This window comes from Phyllobates terribilis, unplaced genomic scaffold (assembly GCF_046119375.1).
Source record: "Phyllobates terribilis strain yellow unplaced genomic scaffold, ASM4611937v1 Scaffold_3__8_contigs__length_932513732, whole genome shotgun sequence".
Classification (NCBI taxonomy): domain Eukaryota; kingdom Metazoa; phylum Chordata; class Amphibia; order Anura; family Dendrobatidae; genus Phyllobates; species Phyllobates terribilis.
This window is the reverse complement of record NW_027362763.1, coordinates 190413668-190425807: the sequence shown is the minus strand read 5'-3', so window position 1 is coordinate 190425807 and position 12140 is coordinate 190413668. Positions and strand designations below refer to the sequence as shown.

Sequence of the window (12140 nt, the reverse complement as noted above, 5' to 3'; positions counted from 1 at the left end):
TAATTCTTAGACAATGCAGACTTACAATAAAAATACTTAAAATATATCCAAATTTATAACAGTGGTTCATGTTGTGTGATAAATCAGTCTTATTTTAAGATTGTCTACTCTAAGTTTACACCACCTGAATTTTTTTTTTTGCCACAATTTTGGTGCATTGTGTTGCACATTATGCCACGCTCCTTTTCAGCAAGGCCATGCCCCCCTATTCGAACAAGTCACAAAAAGTGTCTAAGGCTAGGTTTGCACATGTTGGGTTTTTCAGCATTTTTTGCTGCAGATTTGTATGCAAATTTTCAGCTGTGTTTTGCAGTACCAGCAAAGTCTATCAGAAACCAGAATTCTCTGTTCACACATCTTGTTTTTTTGTTGCGTATTTTGTGCCTTGGTTGGTTTTTTGGAAAATAGAGTATGTCACTTCTTTCAGTGTTTTTTCAGTGTTTTTCACCCATTGGAAGTTATGGGTAGTGAAAAAACGCTGAAAAAAACATGATGTGTGAACATAGCTATCAGGTTTTGCTGAGCTTTTAGTGAAAATAAGCAAGTACAACAGTATGTCAAATACATTTATTTTTGTGATTTTACCATCTTGTTTTGGTCACTGAGATGGTTGTTTGTATTAGGAGAGTTTAATTAAATTAGTGATGTGTAAGGTATAAATATTAGCTAAGCTACATGTGAGATTGAACAATACCTGTGGGCCAGTGAGGTGTGAAATTAAACAATGCCTGTGCAACTGAATGGCAGACCCCATAGTGTGAAAGTAAATAGTTTCATACAAACTCAGTGCCTTGCCAGTGTCTATTTAAACTATTCCTGAACAATTCACCTCCCCCACTATGCCAAAACCAGAATGAGATTTTTTTTTTGCACAGCACTTTATGTACATGCACAAAGAGACAGAAGGACAGTGAAAAAAACGCATAAAAAAGTAGCAAAACCTGCGTTTTTCACACAGCTGATTTCCTGCCACAGTTGGGTTTTGCTGCAGATTTGTGAAGCTGAAAAAACCCAACATGTGTGAACATAGCCTAAAACACATTATAATGATGGAAAAATACAGTATTTTGGCACAAATTATGCCAGTATTCTGAAACATATAGCTTGATAAATATGACCTACAGTATTTCTTTTTACATTGATATTTTGCTAGTTTAAATCTTGAGGATCTTATTGTAAATTCCCTGTTTAATTAAGAAAAAAAAACACAGTAGCATAAAACATATTACTGCCACAATGTCTATTAAAACTGAAATATTATAGTATTATCCCCTGTACAATGCCCTGAAAGAATGTGTTCTTGCTCTGTCGTCACAGCCCATGGTCACAGTGCAGTAAAATATGCAGAGCAGGCAGCCAGACAGTTAATCCAGCCAGCAGTCAGTAGGTGCGTACAGTTTAGTATGTGTTCGGCTATGACTTGTTTGCATTATGTGGGTCAGAGTACTCGGATTATGCAAGCGAAAAAACTGCAATGGATTACTCAATGTTTGAGCAGAATCCAGCTCTGAAGGAATCATGTTTTTTTATCGCAAGAGGAAATAACAATTCTTTAGTACGTATTTTCCTGTGCGACTGAGCAGCTGTAATGCTGATATATTTAGCACTTGCCGAGCCTGTGGTAAGTAGGGTGTTGCCTAAATACAATTAGCCGGTCAGATGACTGGTATCTCGGTGGCTTACAAACTGTGGAAAGGATATTGCTTTTAATAAAACTTAAACTGCAGCTTTCGAAACAACAACAACAACAAAAAAAAGGGAGCAAATGATTGCGAATGCAGGGCGGTGTTGTGAATCCTGCCTGAAGAGGACATCACAGCTTCCCGAAGATCATGCTCAAGCAGTAGGGTTTATTTTGCAGCTAGAAGAAAGATGTCATACTTAATATGTTTGCATCCTGCATCAGCCCCGGAATGGTCATACGCACGGCTGGACAAGGCGACGAAGATGGTATCTTTCAGGAGCCTGTCACGTAACATCTGGGGAACTGCCAGCTGAGTAAAGGTTGTTGTTCATCTTTTTTTATTATTATTTTTATTTTTTTTTGCATTTCTTGCTTACTGTTCCTCAATCCGAAGCTGCTGATGTCTTGTCGGTCATCCACATCATTAGTTACATACTGCGTTTAAGGTGAGCTGGCTCTTTCCTTCCTCCTTCATAAGCGATGCTGCAGAATGCATTTCTTGCAAAGGCTGAAATGGCAGCAAGGATTAATGCCTTCTATTCTGCATGCTCCGAATCCATTATACGCTGCTGTCAGTATGTAAATACCCTGCCTGAGATAACATACTGCACCTCCTGCCTCTCGCTACATTGCATCACCATTTTACAGCCCGGGATTTTTCATCGTCATCTCATGCAAAATACAAGCTTAAAAAAAAAAAAAAAAATTGACAGTGACGGGTTGCGTAGTCGTATTAATCTTGCTTTTAATCCCGTCCTGCATTTACCCGGCTAAATAATGTACGCTGTATTGTTAATTAATGTGAATATCAAATTAAAGCGCTTGGAAACTAATATGCTTGCAATGCAGGTAGGAGGAATGGAAAAAAAATCTATTTTTAACTCCTGCATAGCACCGTAGCTCGCCTCTCGTATGCGGAAGTCATGGGTAAATGGTCGGTTCTCCGGGGGAACAGAGAAGTGGCCCTGTGCAGTGGTCACTCCTGCCGTTATTAATACAAAGCTGCGGATCAATGGGACACAGCATGAAGAAAACCCGGAGGTGGATTATCACTGCTCACCAAAATCCGTTCCCCCAATGGAAAATCCACTCCTCGTGAATGTCAGCCGTCCGAGCTGATCTTACCGACGACGGCTCTTCATACCCATGAAGCGTGGACCGAATTAAAAAAAAAAAAAGCTTTATTTTTATTCTACCGTAACTTGCGCCACACGCAGGAAGACCGAAAGTATTTTATGTGTTAACGGTATCCTTAAATGGTTCGCAGAGGTAGGTCGCAAGTGCATGTTGTTGTCGTTATGGTCCGCACACCGCGCCGACTCGGACCATGTCGCTGAACGCAGATAGATTGTTAGATATTATTAACCAGACATGACGATGAGTGAAGCCATCACAGAAGAGGCGACTGTCTGTATCAGTCACCGGGTGATGACTGTAACAAGATGCCTTTAAGAAATAGATTTTATGTAAACGACCTCTCGGCTCCTCATCTCTTGCATAAAATGAATTTCTGCGTGAAAGGTGTCTGCCACAGTATGGCGGACGGCTTATTACACATGTTAACTGTTCACTGCTCTCCGGCTACAGAAAACTGTATCCTTATGTAAAAATTTAATAAAATAGTATATTTTAATCTGCAGCTCTTAGCTGTCCCGTATCATCAGTCAGGCCTTTATGTGACAGTAACCCCTTGCCTGCTCTCCACATAAAAGCGTAATGTCGTGACATTTAGAAAATTCAAGGACGTTTCCGCCTTTTTTTCTCATGGAAAAAAAAGTTAGATTTTTCTCCCAAAAAACTGCATTTTTTTCAGTAAACTTAACCATCGTAGCTGTTTCTGCCTTTGTTGTTCTATGCAGACTAATGAACATTTGAGGCCTGTAAAGGCCGCTGTGGTGGTTGCAGGGTTAATAGCAAGACTGACGCAGGATGATTCGATGTCGTCGTGAATCCAAATCCGGACAGAACAGGGTGTTTTTCTTCTTTTTTTCTTTCCCCCCACATTCCTTGTCTTGCTGTGCGTGTGCGTGTTTGCTGCAAAGCTCCTTTAAGACTGAGATTCTGCATTCGTGATGATCTCTCTAGACTGGGCCCGTGCCTTGTTACTGTGGCAACCGAACATTTTTCGCTAAATGATTTTAACACTGGGGGGAAGATAATGTTATTTCTAGAAAAATTTCCACCAGGCAAGTAATGAATGCTTTCCTCAGAAGGCATATTCCTTTTTTTATTATTTTTTATTTTTGCTTGTTGTTTTCTCTCGTGATGTATTGCTTTCCAGCTGCGTGCTGCTGTGTATTCTCAGCCCCATCGTCACCGTTGATTCCTAATACGTGCACGATATGTCCTCACACACGTGCATCCGAATCAACAATGGCAACAACAATAACAAAAAAAAGCGCTATATTGTCCGCAGAATTTAACACTTTTTCTGCCAGATGTTTTCTTGTGTTGCTAGGACCAAACAGCGTATGAATGTAAAAGGCTGCGTAGAACTTAGTGAGGCGGAGAGGTCGGACGAGGCTTTTATTCTGACTAAATGTCACTATTCTAGTGTACGAAACAACATCTGAATCTAATTTATCGGCTGCTTTTCTATGAAGTCTGTCTTCTGTGCGCTGTGTCTTTTATTCTCTTCTTGTTTATGTTGTGTTGCGTAGACAAAAGATAACTGGTTTGCAGCAACGGCCATTTTGAGTCAGCTTGCATACCTCAAAATGGCTGCTAGGATGTAAAAAAAAAAAGAAAATGGCGGCCTTTGCTGGTTAACGATGACATATTTTAAACTTTGTAGTGTCTCGTATAATATGTTTTAACTATTGTATAGCGCATGTACATTAGAAATGATCATGCATCTGTGTTATTTACAGTGGCTATATGCAGGGAAATGGCCGCCTCAGCTCAAACAGAGTAATTTGACCGTAAACCTGTGTTAATATTAATTTCCTTAACCTATGATGAACGATGAAATATTCGTAAGAATCTATGACCCACCACCAGCTTTTATTTAATGTCTCTCCCTATGAGAAATACAGCAGCCATTTTAAGCCACGTTATAACCTGCTGCAAAATGGCTGAAATAGAGCAAAAAACCACAACCTGCTGACACATTTAATGTTATGCAGCAATCTATCGTTCTGTCGCTGCTATGATCAATGTGCAAATAAACCAAGGTCGCGAAGTACCATCACGTTAACTCTTTGACTCTCGGGAGATATTAGTCGCTTAGGAGCTATAGTTTATTTTTGTAGCACATATTAAAATGGTGAATAGCATCATAATAAATAATTCATGTATCAGAATGGAGCAGTATATGGTTTGCCATTACCATTGCCTTAATACATTACTAGAATCTGTCAATTAATATTACTGTGCTCTTTCTTGCGAGGAAGTGAGGATAGCCCGGCACGATATCTGAACAGCCTGCGTGTCTGTATGTGCTGACGTGATGTTATGTAGCATCTGTGTGTATATCTATACTGTATGTATATAGATGGGTATGGGATAGATAGATACATACATACATACATACATATATGGATAGATAGATAAATAAATATTAGATATATGGATAGATAAATAATAGATATATGGATAGATAATAGATAGATATATGGATAGGTTGATAGATACAAAGAAAGATATATGGGATAGATAGATAATAGATAGATAGATAGATAGATAGATAGATAGATAGATAGATAGATAGATAGATAGATAGACAGCATCTTTGCACCATAGCATTAAGGTTTGCAGAGAAAGGATAACTGCAGAATTGCAATATGTTCCCAATACTGGGAATGGCCCAAAGATTCCCCTGCACCATACATGAGTAATGGCATAATAAAATGCTGAGACATCATATCATTTCCATTGATTTGTGCTTCAGTGTCAGGATAGCTATCACTATAATACGGCACATATTGCGATATATACAGACTCTACATGACATCATGTCAGCCTATACAGGCACACACAATGTTTAGATATTGCAATAAAGTTGAGAAGCTGTGTGACATGTAAAGAAAACAAGAATGCAAAGATTTGGAATTTTCTTATTTTATTCACAACAGAACATAGAACACAGATCAGAAGGAGAAAGACGTTTTATTTGAAAAATTAAGTCTGATGGCTGAAACACATCTCAAAAAAAGTTGTGACAGCTCCATGTCTGCCATTGTTTAGTGTCACCTCTTCTTTTTACAACAATCTGTGAACATCCTGGGAGCAATTGAGGAGACCAATTGCTGGAGTTTTGGGAGGGGAAATAGTCCAACTTTAGTCTGATGTAGTCCTGGGTCTTATTTGCCTAATTTTTAATTTCATAATGCGCCAAATGTTTTCTACTGGTGAAAGGTCTAGACTGCAGGCGGCCAGTTCAGCTTTCTTCCATGGTGTTGTGATGGATGCAGTATGTAATTTAGCATTGTATTTCTGAAATATACAAAGCCTTCCCTGAAATAGATATTGTCTAGATGGGAGCATAATGTTGCTCTAAAACCTCTATATAACGCTCAGCATTGTTAGTGCCATGGGCACTAATGCTCTATACCATTAGAGATGCAGGCTCTGGCCCAGAGAAGATGGCAGCATTTCTGGATGATATATGGCTTCTTCTTTGCATGATAGAGCTTTAACTTGCATTTGTGGAGAAGATGTTGAACTGTGTTCACAGACAATGATTTCTGGAAATATTCCTGAGCACAGGCAGTGATTTGCAAGACCAATTCATGCCTCTTTTTCATGCAGCGCCACTTGAGAATCCATAGATCATGAGAATCCAATATTGACCGTCGGCCTTGTCCTTTGTGTACATGGATTTCTCTGGAATCTCTGAATCTTTTCATATTATGTACTGTAGATGGTAAGATATTCAAAGTATTTGCAATTTTATGTTGAGGATCATTTTTCTGAAATTATTCATCAATTATTAGACACAGTTGTCCAGATTGGTGAACCTCTGACCATCTTTGCTTTTGAGAGACTCTGCCTCTCTAACATGCTCTTTTTTATACAGTGATGCGACGGGGTTGAAAATTGAACCAGCTGTTTTACATTAGTACCACTTACTTTTCCAGCCTTTTGTAAGCCTTCTCCCAACTTTTTTGAGGTGTGTTTTTGCCATCAATTTCTAAATAAGCTATTTTTTTGCAAATGAAAAATATGTAATTTCACCTTCTGATGAGGTTTATGTGTTGTTGTGAATAAAATGATTTACCAATCATTGCATTTTTGTTTTGTATTTTACTTTTCACACAGCATCCTAACTTTTTGGAAAATGGGGGATACATATATGCATATATATATATATATATACAGTGGCTTGCGAAAGTACTCACCCCCCCCCACACACACACACACACACACCCGTGGCATTTTTCGTGGTTTGCTACCTCACAATCTATAATTTCACTAGTTTTTTTTAAGGTTTACATCAGTTCATGTAAAGAACATGCTTACAACTGTGAACATTTGGTTTTCTTTATATTGTGAAACAAACAACAAATAGGACAAAATAATTGAAAACTTCAGCGTGCATAACTATTCACCCCCCTAAAGTCAGTACTTTGTAGAACCTCCTTTTGTGGCAACTACAACTGCAAGTCGCTTTGGATAAGTCTCTATGAGCTTTCAACATCTGTCCACTGGGATTTTTGCCCAATTCCTCAAGGCAAAACTGCTCCAACTCTTTCAAGTTAGATCGTTTCATCTGGTGAACAGCAATCTTCAAGTCTGACCACAGATTCTCAATTGGACCCTGGTCTGTGCTTTGACTAGGTCACTCCAAAACATTTAGACATTTCCCCTTAAACCACTCAAGTGTTGCTTTAGCAGTATGCTTTGGGTCATTTTCTTGGTGGAAGGTGAACCTCCGTCCCAGTCTCAAATCACTGACAGACTGAAACAGGTTTTGCTATCCTTGTATTTCGCACCATCCATCTTCCCCTCGACTCAGACCATTTTCCCTGTCCCTGCTGCCGAAAAAGCATCTCCACAGCATGATGCTGCCACCACCATGTTTCACTGTGGGATGGTGTTCTTGGGGTGATGATCTGTGTTGGTTAGGCACTAGTGATGAGCGAGTATGCTCGTTACTCGAGATTTCCGAGCATGCTCGGGTGTTTCCCTAGTATCTTCAGCGTGCTTGGGTGTTATGTTTGAGTCGCACCGTATGCATGATTTGCGACTGTTTGATAGCTTTAATACATGTGAGGAATGCCTGTTTATTAAGCATTCCTCACTTGTATTAAAGCTGTCAAAAAGTGGCAAATCATGCATACACCGCAACTCCAACTCAAACATAACACCCGAGCACGCTGAAGATACTCGACGAGCACACGAGCATGCTCGCCGAAAGAGTTAACAGAACATACTCGCTCATCACTATTACGCGCCAAACATAGCGACCAAATCCAAAAAATTCAATTTTGGTCTCATCTGACCACAGCACCTTCCTTCATACATTTGGGTAGTCTCCTACATATCTTCTGGCAATCTCAAAATGAGTTTTAGAAAATATTAAAACACAGGTTGTAATTACAATTATTCAAAAGGGAATCGCTGATTAAGAACAATGCAAATATTAAGCACTGCTAATCCCATCAACTTAGCGGTGAATCGCACATACACCTAATTAATGCACAATTTGTCAAAGATCGTTGTACTTTGGAGCTGCCTACATGCCCTATTTATCACTTATTCAGAGCTTGTTCCTAAAGTAGAGGAACTAGGTCGGGACACATCCTCTTTCACTGTTTACTGCCTATTTTACATGGCCATGTAAGGTGTGCGTGCATCTTGAAGTTAGGAAACTAATCAAAATATTGTCTTTTTGTTTCTCAGTCTCAATAAATTTTAAGATGGTTGCTTTAGTCCTATCATATTTTGTCAGTGTCAGCTCTAGAGCAAAATTTTAATCGCATTTATTATCTTTCTTCAAAATACATAAAAGTATTCTTGTGTAATGATCACAGCAGGGCTGGCTCCAGGTTCATGTGGGCCTTTGAGTAATAGAGTCATAGTGGGCCTATCGTTGCTTTTGATTTATCCACTTTGTCTTCCAAGGGTTATAACTTTTTTTTTTAATTTCGACAAAGTCACAAGAGGGTTGTTTTTTGTGGTATGAGCTGTAGTTTTCATCATTACCATAGTGGGGTCCATATGACTTTCTGATCTTTTTTTTATCCCATTTTTTAGAGACAAAGTGACCAAAAACAGCTATTATGCCATTTCAATTCTTTTTTTTTATTATTTCGGCATTCACCATCTGAGATAAGTAATAGTTTCTTCTTCTTTTTTTTAAAGAGCTAAGTAAAAGCATAAGATGTACTTTTTGAGGAGCCATAATTGGTTGCCTCAACATTTTGTATGCCTCCATATCTTCATAATAAAGTTAGAAGACACGATTAGTTCCATTTTGCAGTTTAGCGTCAGCCATGCCTTTTTATAAATCTTGCGAGTCGGCCCCTGTGCCATGCTCTGTCCTAAGGTGTCTTAGTCATCAGGGCGTGCGTAAGACCTACATCAGAGATATATTAGTCATCAGAGAATGCGTAAGACCCACATCAGCTAATGGCACTGGACAAGGCTCACATATTCCTTTAGAATGTGTCAATGAGCATTTAGCAAAGAAAGGCTATTGACAAGCACCCGCAAACACAATGCTGTGAGAAGGCAGATGATCAATTTCTGCAGAACCGCAGCTTGGTGGCCAACATTGATATCTACTCATCTCTCCTGTAACGTTTACCCCTTGATTATGATCTTCTTTTTGCCACCACTATCAGCACAGTACTTATTAATTCCATCAAATCTATTACATGTCATGCACAATCATTCTGCAGCTAGACAGAACAACTTGGTAAAAGGACGGACTATGTATTATGTATAGGTGCTGTAAAAAAGAGGCTTTACTCGTTGCAAAGAAACACTAAAAAACATATAAAATTATTAGATGACTTACTTTTATTTTTCACAATCAATGCTGTGGATGTCATCACTGAAACTGAATTGCTTTGATGCATAAAGCGAAGCTATCATCAAAAATTGACCTACTATTTAAATCAAGTTTTTCTGTTAAATGTATTTTTTTAAATATGTTTGACAATATGTTTTTTTTTACATATCACAATCTGTATTAAAAAAAAATAGAAATCTTGTACTTTTCATACTGGCCACTGGACTTTTTTAGACTCACACTTCCTTTTACTTTAGGAAACAACATATGAACATAACTAAGAAATAAAGTTGCACTTTGTAACGCTATAGCATGTAAACATGAAATATATGAAATTGGAATTGCATTACTGCTCTAGAAAATAGGAAAAAACTAAGAGACTTAGTGCATAAATCGGCCAATTCATGTATGCCCTGCAGCAGCAACAAGGCGATCTTCTTTGCTGGGAACCTACCTAATGTGTCTCCCCTCTTGGGCTGATAGCCTATATTTATATGGGTAGGTAAGATCCTGCGCTGATTAAAACCGGCATAGGCTGATGGGTGCAGTGCTCTGACAGAGAGCCTATGTATACAAATATCAAAAGAGTGAACGTCACTTCCAAACAGAACAGGTGTGAACAGGTGCATAGTAAGAGTAGCCATCTCCATATATAACTAACAAATAGAAAGTTGCACTTTGTAACACTATAGCATGTAAACATGAAATATATGAAATTGGAATTGCATTGCTGCTCTAGAAAATAGGAAAAAACAATGATACTTAGGGCATAAATTTACCAATTCGTGTATGTCGAGCAGCCACAAGGCATACATGACACAACTTCTGGGTATACATGAATTGGCCAATTTATGCGCTAAGTTTCTTTGTTCTTTTATATTTTCTAGAGCAGTAATGCAATTCCAATTTCATATATTTCATGTTTAAATGCTATAGCACTACGCAGTGCAACTTTGTAGGTTATATATGGAGATGGCTACTCTTAGTATGCACCTGTTCACACTCATTCTGTTTGGAAGCGAAGGTCAGTCTTTTGATATTTGCAACATATGAACATAGCCACAATGGTCAGACCCTGACCCTATCTTTTAATTGAAGCTAAAGGTGAGTGGATCAGGCAAAATTCGAATTCACCTGTTTGCATGTTTTTTTCTGGGAAATTCAATTCATGGAGAAGTTATTCTCTGCAAATGTAATGTCCTTTATTATGCTCTCAGACCCCGGAGCATAAAAAATGTAATATATGTAAAGAATTAAAAAAATAACCTTATAATCACCTCACGGCTCACCTCTCTACTCCATCATCCAGTTCTCATCGCAAGTTCTGACGCCCGCTTGTACCCGGGAGGATTCTGCACAAGCACACAAAAGGTCAACATGTCATGTCACGCGGTGCGCCGTGATCTTAGACGCGCACGTGCAGATTTGTCCCGGGTCTCATTAAAGCTAGAAGTCCCAGGTCAGTGTGAGAGGCCCGGGGATGTCAGGATGAGTGGTGAGGATACAAAGATGCAAGGAGGACAACAAAGGTGATGGTGATGAACAGAGGTGAAAGGTAAGGTGATTACAAGTATTTTTTTTTTATATTTCTTTTGATGGCCCATTATAGTTCAGAAAAATGGTGGCCCATTACAGTTCAGAAAAATGGTGGCCAGCGGATGCTGTTTTACTGAATCCATGCGGAAGAAAATTACAAAAAAAAGCATTTTAGCAAATGTGGATTTTCGGAACTATTGAATAGAATTCAGTTTGACTCAAATTTATTCGCTCATCTTTAACGAACGAGCATGAACAAAGGTCATTGTAAAGGGAGGGGAGCAAGGGCAGCTGTGACAGCACCTAATGTGATTCATAGATGATAATATGGAATCTGAAAAGACAGGAAGTATGGGTCTAAAAAAAGCCCCTGTGGCCAGTGTGAAGATGGCAAGATTATTATTATTAAATTTTTTTAAAGGGGTTGTCCACTACTAGGACAACCCCTTCTCACTCTGAATGTTTGCCCTCGTTAAAATAAAATCACCTATACTCACCTCCCGTGCCGATGACGCTCCAGTGGTGTCAGGACTCACATTCCCGGGACTCACGTGCAGTTGATATGACATGTGAGTCCTGCACCCAATCAGCACTGTCATCACTCTCCCCTCCTTTGGACGTATAAGTACTTAAGAGGAGGTAAGAGTAGTCGCAGACCTGGATTCCTGTTGATTATTTATACGTCTGAAGGCGGGGACAGTAACGACAGCGCTAATTGGGCGCAGGCTTCACGTAACATAACAACCTCACTTGAGCCCCGAGTGCTGATACCACTGGAACAGCGCCGGCACCGGAGGAGAGAATAGTTGTTTTTATTTTATCAGGGGCAAATATTCAGAGTGAAAAGGGGTTATCCTACTACTGGACAATCCTTTTAAATAAAGATTGTGATACGAAAAGAAAAATTGCCTAATTTTTTTCAAAAATACATGTAACACAAAAGCCTGATTTCAACAATAGATC

The 12140-nt window shown here is 39.0% G+C and overlaps 1 protein-coding gene across 5 annotated transcripts in view; it reads left to right on the top strand.

Annotated features, from left to right (window-relative positions):
• Positions 1-1363: 1363 nt before the first annotated feature.
• ZBTB38 (zinc finger and BTB domain containing 38) overlaps positions 1364-12140 on the top strand; it is a 50504-nt gene continuing 39727 nt past the window's right edge. The window contains exon 1 of one of the 5 annotated variants that reach the window (XM_073674398.1): positions 1364-1387. The gene's annotated coding sequence lies outside the window, so the exon portion shown is untranslated. The other 4 variants (XM_073674393.1, XM_073674392.1, XM_073674395.1 and 1 more) reach the window with 4 other exon arrangements.